Source organism: Rattus norvegicus, chromosome 4 (genome assembly GCF_021556685.1).
Source record: "Rattus norvegicus strain SHRSP/BbbUtx chromosome 4, alternate assembly SHRSP_T2T, whole genome shotgun sequence".
Taxonomy (NCBI): Eukaryota; Metazoa; Chordata; class Mammalia; order Rodentia; family Muridae; genus Rattus; species Rattus norvegicus.
In genome coordinates this window covers 159310252-159326663 of record NC_141537.1, presented here as the reverse complement: position 1 = coordinate 159326663, position 16412 = coordinate 159310252, and positions in this window count along the sequence as shown.

The following is a 16412-nucleotide window of genomic DNA, read 5'->3' as shown; positions in this document are numbered from 1 at the left end:
CTTTCTCATCCTGTTTATCCTTTGAGTAGAGGAAGGCTCCTGATTTGTTCGAGTTAATTTTATACCCAGCCACTTTGCTGAAGTTGTTTATCAGCTGTAGGGGTTCTCTGGTGGAATTTTTGGGGTCAATTAACCATACTATCATATTATCTGTAAATAGTAATATTTTGACTTCTTTTCCAATTTGTATCCCTTTGATTTCTTTTTGTTGTCTGATTGCTCTGGCTAGGACTTCAAGTACTATATTGAATAGGTAGGGAGAGAGTGGGCAGCCTTGTCTAGTCCCTGATTTTATTGGTATTGCTTCACATTTATCCCGATTTAGCTTGATGTTGGCTACTTGTTTGCTGTATATTGCTTTTAGTATGTTTAGGTGTGGGCCTTGAATTCCTGATGTTTCCAAGACTTTTAACATGAAGGGGTGTTGAATTATGTCAAATACTTTCTCAGCATCTAATGAAATGGTCATGGGTTTTTTTTCTTTGAGTTTGTTTATATTGTGGATTACATTGATGAATTTCTGTATATTGAACCATTCCTACATCCCTGAGATGAAGTCTACTTAATCATGATGAATGATTGTTTTTTTTTTTTTTTAATTAACTTGAGTATTTCTTATATACATTTCAAGTGTTATTCCCTTTCCCGGTTTCCGGGCAAAATCCCCCTCCCCCCTCCCCTTCCTTATGGGTGTTCCCCTCCCAACCCTCCCCCCATTGCCACCCTCCCCCCATAGTCTAGTTCACTGGGGGTTCAGTCTTAGCAGGACCCAGGGCTTCCCCTTCCACTGGTGCTCTTACTAGGATATTCATTGCTACCTATGGGGTCAGAGTCCAGGGTCAGTCCATATATAGTCTTTAGGTAGTGGCTTAGTCCCTGGAAGCTCTGGTTGCTTGACATTGTTGTACTTTTGGGGTCTCGAGCCCCTTCAAGCTCTTCCAGTTCTTTCTCTGATTCCTTCAACGGGGGACCTATTCTCAGTTCAGTGGTTTGCTGCTGGCATTCGCCTCTGTATTTGCTGTATTCTGGCTGTGTCTCTCAGGAGCGATCTACATCCGGCTCCTGTCGGTCTGCACTTCTTTGCTTCATCCATCTTGTCCAATTGGGTGGCTGTATATGTATGGGCCACCTGTGGGGCAGGCTCTGAATGGGTGTTCCTTCAGTCTCTGTTTTAATCTTTGCCTCTCCCTTCCCAGCCAAGGGTATTCTTTTTCCTCATTTAAAGAAGGAGTGAAGCATTCACATTTTGATCATCCGTCTTGAGTTTCGTTTGTTCTAGGGATCTAGGGTAATTCAAGCATTTGGGCTAATAGCCACTTATCAATGAGTGCATACCATGTATGTCTTTCTGTGATTGGGTTAGCTCACTCAGGATGATATTTTCCAGTTCCAACCATTTGCCTACGAATTTCATAGACTCGTTGTTTTTGATAGCTGAGTAATATTCCATTGTGTAGATGTACCACATTTTCTGTATCCATTCCTCTGTTGAAGGGCATCTCGGTTCTTTCCATTTTCTGGCTATTATAAATAAGGCTGCGATGAACATAGTGGAGCACGTGTCTCTTATATGTTGAGGCATCTTTTGGGTATATGCCCAAGAGAGGTATAGCTGGATCCTCAGGCAGTTCAATGTCCAATTTTCTGAGGAACCTCCAGACTGATTTCCAGAATGGTTTTACCAGTCTGCAATCCCACCAACAATGGAGGAGTGTTCCTCTTTCTCCACATCCTCGCCAGCATCTGCTGTCACCTGAGTTTTTGATCTTAGCCATTCTCACTGGTGTGAGGTGAAATCTCAGGGTTGTTTTGATTTGCATTTCCCTTATGACTAAAGATGTTGAACATTTCTTTAGGTGTTTCTCAGCCATTCGGCATTCCTCAGCTGTGAATTCTTTGTTTAGGTCTGAACCCCATTTTTTAATAGGGTTATTTGTTTCCCTGCGGTCTAACTTCTTGAGTTCTTTGTATATTTTGGATATAAGGCCTCTATCTGTTGTAGGATTGGTAAAGATCTTTTCCCAATCTGTTGGTTGCCGTTTTGTCCTAACCACCGTGTCCTTTGCCTTACAGAAGCTTTGCAGTTTTATGAGATCCCATTTGTCGATTCTTGATCTTAGAGCATAAGCCATTGGTGTTTTGTTCAGGAAATTTTTTCCAGTGCCCATGTGTTCCAGATGCTTCCCTAGTTTTTCTTCTATTAGTTTGAGTGTGTCTGGTTTGATGTGGAGGTCCTTGATCCACTTGGACTTAAGCTTTGTACAGGGTGATAAGCATGGATCGATCTGCATTCTTCTACATGTTGCCCTCCAGTTGAACCAGCACCATTTGCTGAAAATGCTATCTTTTTTCCATTGGATGGTTTTGGCTCCTTTGTCAAAAATCAAGTGACCATAGGTGTGTGGGTTCATTTCTGGGTCTTCAATTCTATTCCACTGGTCTATCTGTCTGTCTCTGTACCAATACCATGCAGTTTTTATCACTATTGCTCTGTAATACTGCTTGAGTTCAGGGATAGTGATTCCCCCTGAAGTCCTTTTATTGTTGAGGATAGCTTTAGCTATCCTGGGTTTTTTTGTTATTCCAGATGAATTTGCAAATTGTTCTGTCTAACTCTTTGAAGAATTGGATTGGTATTTTGATGGGGATTGCATTGAATCTGTAGATTGCTTTTGGTAAAATGGCCATTTTTACTATATTAATCCTGCCAATCCATGAGCATGGGAGATCTTTCCATCTTCTGAGGTCTTCTTCAATTTCTTTCCTCAGTGTCTTGAAGTTCTTATTGTACAGATCGCTTACTTGCTTGGTTAAAGTCACACCGAGGTACTTTATATTATTTGGGTCTATTATGAAGGGTGTCGTTTCCCTAATTTCTTTCTCGGCTTGTTTCTCTTTTGTATAGAGGAAGGCAACTGATTTATTTGAGTTAATTTTATACCCAGCCACTTTGCTGAAGTTGTTTATCAGCTTTAGTAGTTCTCTGGTGGAACTTTTGGGATCACTTAAATATACTATCATGTCATCTGCAAATAGTGATATTTTGACTTCTTCTTTTCCGATCTGTATCCCCTTGATCTCCTTTTGTTGTCTGATTGCTCTGGCTAGAACTTCAAGAACTATATTGAATAAGTAGGGAGAGAGTGGGCAGCCTTGTCTAGTCCCTGATTTTAGTGGGATTGCTTCAAGTTTCTCTCCATTTAGTTTAATGTTAGCAACTGGTTTGCTGTATATGGCTTTTACTATGTTTAGGTATGGGCCTTGAATTCCTATTCTTTCCAGGACTTTTATCATGAAGGGGTGTTGAATTTTGTCAAATGCTTTCTCAGCATCTAATGAAATGATCATGTGGTTTTGTTCTTTCAGTTTGTTTATATGATGGATCACGTTGATGGTTTTCCGTATATTAAACCATCCCTGCATGCCTGGGATGAAGCCTACTTGATCATGGTGGATGATTGTTTTGATGTGCTCTTGAATTCGGTTTGCCAGAATTTTATTGAGTATTTTTGCGTCGATATTCATAAGGGAAATTGGTCTGAAGTTCTCTTTCTTTGTTGTGTCTTTGTGTGGTTTAGGTATAAGAGTAATTGTGGCTTCGTAGAAGGAATTCGGTAGTGCTCCATCTGTTTCAATTTTGTGGAATAGTTTGGATAATATTGGTATGAGGTCTTCTATGAAGGTTTGATAGAATTCTGCACTAAACCCGTCTGGACCTGGGCTCTTTTTGGTTGGAAGACCTTTAATGACTGCTTCTATTTCCTTAGCAGTTATGGGGTTGTTTAACTGGTTTATCTGTTCCTGATTTAACTTCGATACCTGGTATCTGTCTAGGAAATTGTCCATTTCCTGAAGATTTTCAAATTTTGTTGAATATAGGTTTTTATAGTAAGATCTGATGATTTTTTGAATTTCCTCTGAATCTGTAGTTATGTCTCCCTTTTCATTTCTAATTTTGTTAATTTGGACGCACTCTCTGTGTCCTCTCGTTAGTCTGGCTAAGGGTTTATCTATCTTGTTGATTTTCTCAAAGAACCAACTTTTGGTTCTGTTGATTCTTTCTATGGTCCTTTTTGTTTCTACTTGGTTGATTTCAGCTCTGAGTTTGATTATTTCCTGCCTTCTACTCCTCCTGGGTGTATTTGCTTCTTTTTGTTCTAGAGCTTTTAGGTGTGCTGTCAAGCTGCTGACATATGCTCTTTCCTGTTTCTTTCTGCAGGCACTCAGCGCTATGAGTTTTCCTCTTAGCACAGCTTTCATTGTGTCCCATAAGTTTGGGTATGTTGTATCTTCATTTTCATTAAATTCTAAAAAGTTTTTAATTTCTTTCTTTATTTCTTCCTTGACCAGGTTATCATTGAGTAGAGCATTGTTCAATTTCCATGTATATGTGGGCATTCTTCCCTTATTGTTATTGAAGACCAGTTTTAGGCCGTGGTGGTCCGATAGCACGCATGGGATTATCTCTATCTTTCTGTACCTGTTGAGGCCCGTTTTTTGACCAATTATATGGTCAATTTTGGAGAAAGTACCATGAGGAGCTGAGAAGAAGGTATATCCTTTTGCTTTAGGATAGAATGTTCTATAAATATCCGTTAAGTCCATTTGGCTCATGACTTCTCTTAGTCTGTCGACATCACTGTTTAATTTCTGTTTCCATGATCTGTCCATTGATGAGAGTGGGGTGTTGAAGTCTCCCACTATTATTGTGTGAGGTGCAATGTGTGTTTTGAGCTTTAGTAAGGTTTCTTTTACGTATGTAGGTGCCCTTGTATTTGGGGCATAGATATTTAGGATTGAGAGTTCATCTTGGTGGATTTTTCCTTTGATGAATATGAAGTGTCCTTCCTTATCTTTTTTGATGACTTTTAGTTGGAAATTGATTTTATTTGATATTAGAATGGCTACTCCAGCTTGCTTCTTCTGACCATTTGCTTGGAAAGTTGTTTTCCAGCCTTTCACTCTGAGGTAGTGTCTGTCTTTGTCTCTGAGGTGTGTTTCCTGTAGGCAGCAGAATGCAGGGTCCTCATTGCGTATCCAGTTTGTTAATCTATGTCTTTTTATTGGGGAGTTGAGGCCATTGATATTGAGAGATATTAAGGAATAGTGATTATTGCTTCCCTTTATATTCATATTTGGATGTGAGGTTATGTTTGTGTGCTTTCATTCTCTTTGTTTTGTTGCCAAGACGATTAGTTTCTTGCTTCTTCTAGGGTATAGTTTGCCTCCTTATGTTGGGCTTTACCATTTATTATCCTTTGTAGTGCTGGATTTGTAGAAAGATATTGTGTAAATTTGGTTTTGTCATGGAATATCTTGGTTTCTCCATCAATGTTAATTGAGAGTTTTGCTGGATACAGTAACCTGGGCTGGCATTTGTGTTCTCTTAGGGTCTGTATGACCTCAGTCCAGGATCTTCTGGCCTTCATAGTTTCTGGCGAGAAGTCTGGTGTGATTCTGATAGGTCTCCCTTTATATGTTACTTGACCTTTTTCCCTTACTGCTTTTAATATTCTTTCTTTATTTTGTGCGTTTGGTGTTTTGACAATTATGTGACGGGAGGTGTTTCTTTTCTGGTCCAATCTATTTGGAATTCTGTAGGCTTCTTGTATGTCTATGGGTATCTCTTTTTTTAGGTTAGGGAAGTTTTCTTCTATGATTTTGTTGAAGATATTTACTGGTCCTTTGAGCTGGGAGTCTTCACTCTCTTTTATACCTATTATCCTTAGGTTTGATCTTCTCATTGAGTCCTGGATTTCCTGTATGTTTTGGACCAGTAGCTTTTTCCGCTTTACATTATCTTTGACAGTTGAGTCAATGATTTCTATGGAATCTTCTGCTCCTGAGATTCTCTCTTCCATCTCTTGAATTCTGTTGGTGAGGCTTGTATCTACAGCTCCTTGTCTCTTCTTTTGGTTTTCTATATCCAGGGTTGTTTCCATGTGTTCTTTCTTGATTGCTTCTATTTCCATTTTTAATTCCTTCAACTGTTTGATTGTGTTTTCCTGGAATTCTTTCAGGGATTTTTGCGATTCCTCTCTGTAGGCTTTTACTTGTTTATTAATGTTTTCCTGTGCTTCCCTAAGTGTGTTCATGTCTTTCTTGAAGTCCTCCAGCATCATGATCAAATATGATTTTGAAACTAGATCTTGCTTTTCTGGTGTGTTTGGATATTCCATGTTTGTTTTGGTGGGAGAATTGGGCTCCGATGATGGCATGTAGTCTTGGTTTCTGTTGCTTGGGTTCCTGCGCTTGCCTCTCGCCATCAGATTATCTCTAGTGTTACTTTGTTCTGCTATTTCTGACAGTGGCTAGACTGTCCTATAAGCCTGTGTGACAGGAGTGCTGTAGACCTGTTTTCCTCTCTTTCAGTCAGTTATGGGGACAGAGTGTTCTGCTTTCTGGCGTGTAGTTTTTCCTCTCTACAGGTCTTCAGCTGTTCCTGTGGGCCTGTGTCTTGAGTTCACCAGGCAGCTTTCTTGCAGCAGAAAATTTGGTCTTACCTGTGGTCCCGAGGCTCAGGTCGCTCGTGGGGTGCTGCCCACGGGCTCTCTGCAGCGGCAGCAACCAGGAAGACCTGTGCCGCCCCTTCCGGGAACTTCAGTGCACCAGGGTTCCAGATGGTCTTTGGCTTTTTCCTCTGGCGTCCGAGATGTGTGTGCAGGGAGCAGTCACTTCTGGTTTCCCAGGCTTGTCTGCCTCTCTGAAGGTTTAGCTCTCCCTCCCACGGGATTTGGGTGCAGAGAACTATTTATCCGGTCTGTTTCTTTCAGGTTCCGGCGGTGTCTCAGGCACAGGGGTCCTGCCGCTCCTGGGCCCTTCCCCACGGGAGCCCAGAGGCCTTATACAGTTTCCTCTTGGGCCAGGGATGTGGGCAGGGGTGAGCAGAGTTGGTGGTCTCTTCCGCTCTGCAGCCTCAGGAGTGCCCACCTGACCAGGCGGTTGGGTCTCTCTCTCACCGGGTCTGGGAGCAGAGAGCTGCTGCGGGCCGGGATCCGCGGGTGTGGGACTTCCGGTAAACACAGAACGTGCCCGGTCCTATCTGCTTTCCTGTGTCCCAAGCTCACCAGGCAGCTTTCTTGCAGCAGAAAATTTGGTCTTACCTGTGGTCCCGAGGCTCAGGTTCGCTCGTGGGGTGCTCCCCACGGGCTCTCTGCAGCGGCAGCAACCAGGAAGACCATGAATGATTGTTTTGATGTGTTCTTGGATTCAGTTTGTGAGAATCTTCAGGAGTATTTTAGCATCAATATCATAAGGGAAATTGGTTTGAAGTTCTCTTTCTTTGTTGGGTCTTTGTGTGGTTTAAGTATAAGAATAATTGTGGCTTCATAGAAAGTATAAGTGTAACTGTGGCTTCTTAGAATGAATTGAGTAGTGTTCCTTCTGTTTCTATTTTGTGGAATTGTTTGGATAGTATTGGTATTAGATCTTCTATGAAGGTCTGGTAGAATTTAGCACTAAACCCATCTGGTCCTGGGCTTTTTTTTTTTTTTTTTTTTTTTTTTGGTTGAGAGACTTTTAATGAATGTTTCTATTTCTTTTGGAGGAATGGAACTGTTTAGATGGTTTATCTGCTCCTGATTTAACTTTAGTACCTGATAGCTCTCTAGAAAATTGTCCTTTTCCTCCACATTTTCTAATTTTGTTGAGTATTCAGGCTTTTGTAGTAGGATCTGATGGTATTTTGGATTTCCTCAGTTTCTATTATGTCTCCCTTTTTCATTTCTGGTTTTGTTAATTTGGATACTGTCTCTGTCCCCTCTGGTTAGTCTGGCAAATGGTTTATCTATCCTGTTTATTTTCTCAAAGAACTAGCTCCTGGTTTTGTTGATTCTTTGTATAGATTTTGTTTCTATTTGGTTGATTTTCGTCCTGCTGTCTACTCCTCTTGGATATATTTGCTTCTTTTTGTTCTAGAGCTTTCATGTGTGCTATCAAGCTGCCAGTATTTGCTCTCTCCAGTTTCTTTTTGGAGGCACTCACAGCTATGAGTTTTCCTCTTAGCAGTGCTTTCATTGTGTTCCATAAGTTTGAGTGTGTTGTGCCTTCATTAAATTCAAAAAAGGTCTTTAATTTCTTCCTTGACCAAGTTGTTGAGTGTTGTTGTAGAGTGTTGTTCAGCTTTCATGTGTATGTGGACTTTCTGTTGTTTTTGTTGTTATCGAAGACCAGCCTTAGTCCATGGTGATCTGCTAGGATGCAAGGGATTATTTCTATCATCTTTTATCTATTGAGGTCTGTTTTGTGACCAATTATATGGTCAATTTTTCAGAAGGTATCATGAGGTGCTAAGAAGGTATATTCTTTTGTTTTAGGATGAAATGTTCTACAGATAGCTGTTAAATCCATTTGGTTCATATTTTCTGTTAGTTTCACTGTATCTCTGTTTAGTTTCAGTTTCCATGATCTGTCCATTGATGAGAATGGGGTGTCCAACCATTATTTTGTGAGGTGCAATGTGTGCTTTGAGTTTTAGTAAAGTTTCTTTTATGAATGTGGGTAACTTTGCATTTGGAGCATAGATATTCATATTTGAGAGTTCATCTTGGTGGATTTTTCCTTTACCCAGTATGAAGTGTCCTGCCTTATCTTTTTTGATAACTTTTGGTTGAAAATCTATTTTATTCCATATTAGAATGGCTACTCCAGCTTGTTTCTTGGGACCATTTGCTTGGAAAATTATTTCCCAGCCTTTTAATCTGAGCTAGTGTCTATCTTTGTCACTGAGGGGTGTTTCCTGTATACAGCAAAGTGCTGGGTCCTTTTTTTTTTTTTTTTTTTGGTTCTTTTTTTCGGAGCTGGGGACCGAACCCAGGGCCTTGCGCTTCCTAGGTAAGCGCTCTACCACTGAGCTAAATCCCCAGCCCCTGGGTCCTGTTTTTATATCCAGTCTGTTAGTCTATGTCTTTTTATTGGGGAATTGAGTCCATTGATGTTGAGAGATATTAGGGACCAATGATTGTTTCCTATTATTTTTGTTGTTTGAGGTGGAATTATGTTTGTGTGGCTCTCTTCTTTTTGGGTTACTTTCTTGCTTTTTCTAGGGTGTAAACTCCTTGTGTTGGAGTTTTCCATCTGTTATTCTTCGTAGGGTTAGATTTGTGGAAATATATCAAGTAAATTTTTTTTCATGAAACATCTTGTTTCTTCATCTATAGAAAAGGAGAGTTGTTGTGGTATAATTTAAAAATGCAACCGAAATGGTTCCTGTGAGTTCCCACTCTGTTGGAACTCTGCTCCATTGTTACTACACCTGACACACACATCAAGTTCCACAGGCCATGCCAGTGTGGCCCCAAGCCATGCTAGCCTCAAGCATTCTATAGCCTAGCATGGCTTCCTGTCACGGACTCTGCTCATACCCCCAACAACCCAATGAAATCATGACTCTATAAAGTATTACCCAATAATCAGATTCATATGTTAAATTTCAATCCACAATATATCCACACAATAAGCTTATAACCAATTGATAAGGATATAAACTGTCCACCTAGATAAAATAAATTTGCCTACAGAAATCCATCCCAGCTACCTTGACAATTCAGGACCACCCAGATTCCAGTCATCTTTTTCAGTCTCCATTTTGATTGTCCCTGCTTCTCCTTCTCTCCCTCCCTTCAAAAGCTTTGTCCTTGCCTAATTCTTTTACTGTCCAACCATGGCCTTGATCTAACTTGTGCCAGTTCTCACCTGCATAATGACATCAACCTACATTGCCATAATCTCATTTGGTAACTAAGCTAATGTCATATCTTTACTTTGGTATAGAACTTATTTTTTACAAAATTTTTAGTGTTCAAGGCTTAGAGACAGTCCTGTAACTATGTTATAAACTGTTTTTAGATGATTGGCAATACAATTAACATCCAGATAACAAACTCATGGTTCTGTGTAATTAATTAAAAGGGTGTTTTTGAGGTAGTTCAATTAGAAATGGCTAACAGTTCAGAAATGCTTTGCGTAGAAAGATGGTCTTCAAGGTGTCAGAAGTCTACAGAATATGACGTTTATGGATATTTCCTTATTAAAGATCATTTGACTAGAGACCTGTCTGCTCCTGACAGGATCCCTTCATGGATTCTAAGAGTTGCTCCAATTGTGGCGAGACAGCCACTGGGTAAGAATTGCCTCAATTCATCTACATACAAAGACTGTCCAGAAAGGGACACATTATGTAGAGTAGTCAATGGATAATCTTTGCTGAGCCAGAATCATCAGCCCTTCAAAATTCTGCATTACAAAGGCCTGTCAGATGATGCTGGGCCAGGAAGCTGAAGACTGATGTGCCAACATTTTGAGGAATGAGGGACTGTCCAGGTGATCAGTGGTCTCTGTAAATTGGCTAAGTTTTAGAAGCTATGCTTTATGCTTCTCATAATTTCAGGTAATATTAGTCCTTCTCAGATTTCTGATAGAGTTGAAGACTAATTTAGTCTCATAGCCTACTCAAGCTAATTAACTTCATAGTCATTTAGATTATTTTCAAATGGTAATAGTTGTGCACAGCTTACATTTATGAGAAAAGTTTTTTTTAAAATTAAACAGAAAGGATGATGTGTAGATTGATGTCAAGGCAATAAATGATTGGACAGTAGAATGTGGGGTGGGGACAAAGTTTTTGTAAGGCAGGAGAGAGGAGGAAGGAGAGAGATCAAGATGGAGTCTACGGAAGAGGATGGTTCAGATTTAGGTGAACTAGATCAATTTTATCTTGTCTAGGTGGGCAGTTTATATCTTTATTAATTGGCAATGAATTTATTGTGTGAGTGAATTGTGGATTGAGATTTTAACATGTAAATCTAATTGCTAAGTTACAAGTTTCTGGAACTTTGATTCTACTGGACTAAAGAGGACAGTGTGTGAAAGAAATGGCTCAGAGGCAGTTGGAGCGTGGGGATCTGGTTCTGTTGCCCTTGCCCACAGAATGAGGGGCGTGTGTGTGTGTGTGTGTGTGTGTGTGTGTGTGTGTGTGTGTGCGTGTGCGCGCGCGCGCGCGTGCTGCCTAGGGTATCTCAAGGAGAGAGCAGCTAAAAGGGAGACAGCCAGGAGAGGGCAGTTTTTGGATCCATGGCAGAGTAGCAAAGCTCACCAGGACTGATAGCAAATGATCCTTTTTAATTTTTACCGAAACAGAGTTTTGCTAGATATAGTAGCCTGAGCTGGTATTTGTGTTCTCTTAGGGTCTGTATGACATCTATCTGCCCAGGATATTCTGGCTTGTATAGTCTTTGTTGAGAAGTCTGATGTAATTCTGAAAGGTCTGCCTTTACATGTTACTTGACCTTTTTTCCTTACTGCTTTTAATATTTTGTTTTGTGCATTTGGTTATGTGATGGGAAGAATTTCTTTTCTGGCCCAATCTGTAGTTCTGTAGACTTCTTAAATGTTTATGGGCATCTCTTCCTTTAGGTTAGGTAAGTTTTCTTCTAAAATTTTGTTGAAGTTATTTACTGGCCCTTTAAGTTGGGAATCTTCACTCTCTTCTATACCTAATACCCTTAGGTTTGATCTTCTCATTGTATCTTGGATTTCCTGGATGTTTTGGGTGAGGAACTTTTTGCATTTTACACTGTCTTTGATGGTTGTGTTAATGTTTTCTATAGTATCTTCGGCCCCTGAAATTCTCTCTTCTATCTCTTGTATTCTGTTGGTGATGCATGTGTCTATGACTCCTGATCTCTTTTCTAGGTTTTCTATCTTCAGGGTTGACTCCCTTTGTGATTTCTTTATTGTTTCTATTTCCATTTTTAATTCCTGGATGGTTTTGCTCAATTCCTTCACCTGTTTGTGTTTTCCTGTAATTCTCTAGGGGATTTTTGCGTTTTCTCTTTAATGTCTTCTACTTGTTTACCTATGTTGTCCTGTATTTCTTTAAGCAAGTTATTTATGTCCTTCTTAAAGTCCTCTAACATCATTATGAGATGTGATTTTAAATCAGAATCTTGCTTTTCTGGTGTTTTGCGTTATACAGGACTTGCTATGGTGGGAGAACTGGGTTCTGAAGATGCCAAATGGCTTTGGTTTCTCTTGCTTAGTTTCTTACACTTGCCTCTTGCCAATCTGGTTGTCTCTGGTGTTATCTGGTCTTGCTGTCTCTGACAGTGGCTTGACCCTCCTGTAAGTCTTTGTGTCAGCACTCCTGGGAGACCAGCTCTCTTCTAGTTGGCTCTGGGCACAGAGAGCTGTGGCATAGGGTCAGCTGCAGGTCCAGATGGAAACTGGAAGGATCCTGTCCCAGAGTGGAAAGCAACAGCTTTTAATCTCTCTCTCTCTCTCTCTCTCTCTCTCTCTCTCTCTCTCTCTCTGTGTGTGTGTGTGTGTGTGTGTTTTAATTTTACCTGTGTATGTTGGTTTTTCTGGGTTGGTGACTTTTTTTTAGCACCAATCTTGGGAAATATTAGGCAAAAAGAAATCACTATTTTTTCCTGGGGTTCTGTGGTCCTTGGTTTGCCTATTCACTTAGTCACCTTCCAGAGTCTTCTTACATTTGTTTTATACTTGTACAAAGATTTCAGCTGTATGTAACAGAAGGAACAGGGCAAAGTATGCTTACTCCATTCTCTATGAAGAACCTCCCAAACATTCATTTCCAGACACATGCATACGAATATACATTCATACATGCATGCAAGTGTGCATGTGTGCGCACACGTGTGCACTAGCGCACACGCACGCATACACACACATACACACACAACTTGTCTGTGCACGCTAAAGATATTTGGTTAATCCTGAAAAGGGTGTAAAACCAGTTATTCTGGGGAAACAGTCTCAAGCAACAATCTCCTATTTCCTTTTTTCTTCCTTCTATTCACAGAACCATTCAGTTTGCTCCATTGTTGAAGCTTCTTCCTGTCAAGCTGGGGACAAACTGCCAACACACGATCCATTGGAGGACACATTCAGCCACGTCCAAGACATAGCAGTTTGTGTCCTCCATAATTCAGAAACCAAAACCCACCCCCAAGGCTGATGGAACTAGAAGAGAGTCTGAGAAGTGAGGAGGTTATACGCACTCTCCATCATGACTGGGTTTAGGGATGGTTTAGACCCCACAGAGGCAGTTACGCTCTTATTTCTGTTGGATGCAGAGGCAAGGTGTCATGAGGGGATAAGAATTTTGTCAGACACCGAATCTGCTGGAGCTCTGATCTTGTGTACACGTCATCCAGTATAGATGCTTTATTCCAGCAGGTGGGATGGACTAAGACACAGGTAACAGGTGTGTGAACTGCCTTCCTTCAAGGATTCCCTGGTGGACTGACGGGGGCGGAGGAGGTAAGTACTTTGAATCCAAATGTAGGTGTGAAGTGCTAGACATGCCTGGGCATTTCTACACATCGCTACTTTGAATCACTAAAGCAAACTGCAATTTGCCCAGGTCTGTCCAGAGGGGACTGGCCTTGGGAATGGCTGCACCTCACTACACATGTGACCTTCTCCCATGGCTTATTGCGTCTGTTAGTGATGATGACTAAGGCTGAAAGGACTGATGGGGCGGTAAACAACAGACCCTTCCAAATGCACTGGTGTGAAGACTGGACCTTGGTTTGGAATTTCTGTATAGTACGTATATAGCAACCCCAGGGAGGGGGGTTGGATTTGTTTTTCTTCTTTTGAGACAGGGTCTCTCTACATAGCCCTGGATGTCTTGGTACTCACTGTGTAGAGCAGGCAGGCTTTGAACTCAGAGATCTGCCTGCCTCTGCCTCCCAAGTGCTGGGATTCAAGTTGCGCAGTACTATGCCTTGCTGGATGCTGGACTTAACAACAACAAGGCTATAGCACCCCCCTCCCACTACCAAGAGAAAAGAATGTGGATTTGAAAACATACTCAAGTGAATTGTGTAAGTAGTTGGCACTTAAAAACTCGAGATTGATTAAGTTGCAAGCTACAAGCTGGATTTCATTATTGGTTAGGAAAGCAGCCTAGGGATCCTGGCAGGGACAGAGCTCACCTGGGCAAAGGGGAATGGTGGTGTCACACTGGTGTAATCCCAGCACTCAGAATGGAGAAACAGGATGGGGAATTCAAGGCCTGGGCTACATGAGAACCATCATCATGCCCCCCCCCCCTCCATTAAAGCCAGACATAGCAGCTCATGCCCATGATCCTAGCATACAGGATGCTGAGGCTGGAGGATGACAGCCAGTTTGAGGCTGGCTTGAGCTACTCAGACCTTGTTACAAAAACAGAAACAAAACTAACAAAAAAGCAAAGGATAGTATATCCTAGTCCTAGGGTACAGATAGTGGAGCTGGACTATCTAGGTCAGAGGTCGGCCAAGCAAGGCCTGGCCTGTGCCTTGTTTTTGTAGTCTGAAAGCTAAGCACGTGGGTTGGTTTTTTGTTTTCTTTTAAAGGGACTGAAGTATAGTCAATAGAATGGTACATTGTGGACATTATAAGAAACAGTATCTTCCTGGCTCACAAGAACTTTGACTGGAGCACAGCTGGGCTTGTTCCACGGCCCTGCTGTGGAATGACAGAGAAGCAGGGACAGACTGTGGAGATCAAAATGTGTTTACTGTTTGGCTCTTTACAAAGCTTGATACTATTGGCCTAGGTGCAAATCCCAGCCTTTAAAACCCTTATCACAATCCTGGGCAAGACTGACAGTTTGAGTCTCCGTTCTCTCGCCTGTTAAATTGGGATGGCACATATGAAGTGGGTTATACAAATCAGTATTTGAAGAGTGTCTAAATCAAGCCTGTGGTGAATGTAACTTGTGTCTGAAAATGAGAGGATTTCAGCCTGTTCCTCTTGAGTTGGCTAAATATTAAGGAATGTTTCCTTTTATAATTTTTTATTTTATGGACAAGATATGATTGTAAATTTGAACTTAGATGAAGATAGGGTTTTATATTCAGAACCTTAATGAGCTAATTATAAATAAGCAGCAACATTAGTCTTTTCCCTGTATACCTGGCTGGGACTGTGGGCCAGGTTCTGTGAAGAAGTCTTTGGGTTATATCAAAGTTCTTTAGGGTCTACAAGGAAGACTTCTCCAAGTCTGGGAGGCAGGAGTGTATAATGGGTAGGTGTCTGAAATTATGCTCTCACTGATTAAGATGTGTGAGGTATGCAATATATGTATGGTATGTGGTATGTGTGTGTGTGTGTGTGTGTGTGTGTGTGTGTGTACCTGAGAATGTACATCTCTCTCAGGGGAAATAATTTTCTCTGCTACTTTGTGGGCCCAGGGGACTAAACTTAGGCCTTTATATAAATGCCTCTCTATTGGCTGAGCCCTGTTGCCAACTGCTTGCATTGATTCTGACTTCCTAGATATTTGATTTTTGTGCAAGTCTTATTTGTAATAGGAGGTTGGTAATATCTTTCTCATGGGAGCATTATGAAGATTATGATTAAAAGCGTGAATGCTCACCAAGTGCTTAAAGCAACACCTGGGGGTTAGCATGCATTTCATAAGCATCGGTTATTATCACAATTACTCTCCCAAGATCGTGGCCCAGTAAATCTCTGCTAATCAGTTACTAACCTCCTAGCACAGTAGGAGGTTATGTGTGTGATGGACTTTGAGTGCTTCTGGGAGATGCTTCCCCGATGTTCAGAAATTCAAACCATCATATGCTTTCCTTAAATACTGATTTCTCCAGAGAGTCTCCTGTTTAAAGTATTTCTCTTCCAAGAAGGCATCCTCTCCTCCTTGGTGTGGTTCAGTTTATTGGTTGCTAGGTTTTTTTTCCTTACAATGGCAGCCTGGAAACAGTGGACAGGTCTGGAATTTGTGGTCAAGGAGAATGGGGGTGTGTGTTAGGGCCTCTGAAAGATATTGACAGTGTACTAAAGACAGAAACATTGCACAATATTCTGCCTTGTTCAACCATTGTAGTTATAAGGGCAATTTCTATCTTCCCAGGGATGAATTTACACAGACTGTGTTCCCCGAGGAGGGCTACCTTTGAAATCTTCAGGGCAGCAAAGAACCAAGCTTTCCCGAGGGCGCCACCTACCTGCTTCTTCTCCCGCTACCCGGGCGGGGACCGTCCTGTCTTTCTAGAACCAGTTTCCTCCTAGCCCACCTACCAGCACTCTGAACCCGTCCCCTTCCTTCCCAGGACGTCAAGAGGTCCGTTGGTCTTGGACCTAGGTGATATATCAAGGTTTGTTTTCCAGTGACCTTGAGGTTTGGCACCGGCGCCAGTTCTCTGGCAGATGGTGAAGCCTGAGGCTTAGGTTTATATTCCCTGATCAAAGGTATTCCTTGCCACGTTTTCCCAACTCGGAGCTGCGGGTAATCAGGCCATCACGACCTTGACCAGTAGGAAAGAGGAGAGAGGAGTGACTCACTTCACTCTCCCCATCCATTACCGGCTTGAGGTCTCAAAATACGTTGGACCCTATTTTAGTCACCAGAATTTGTCATCATCCGGCGCTATTTTCTT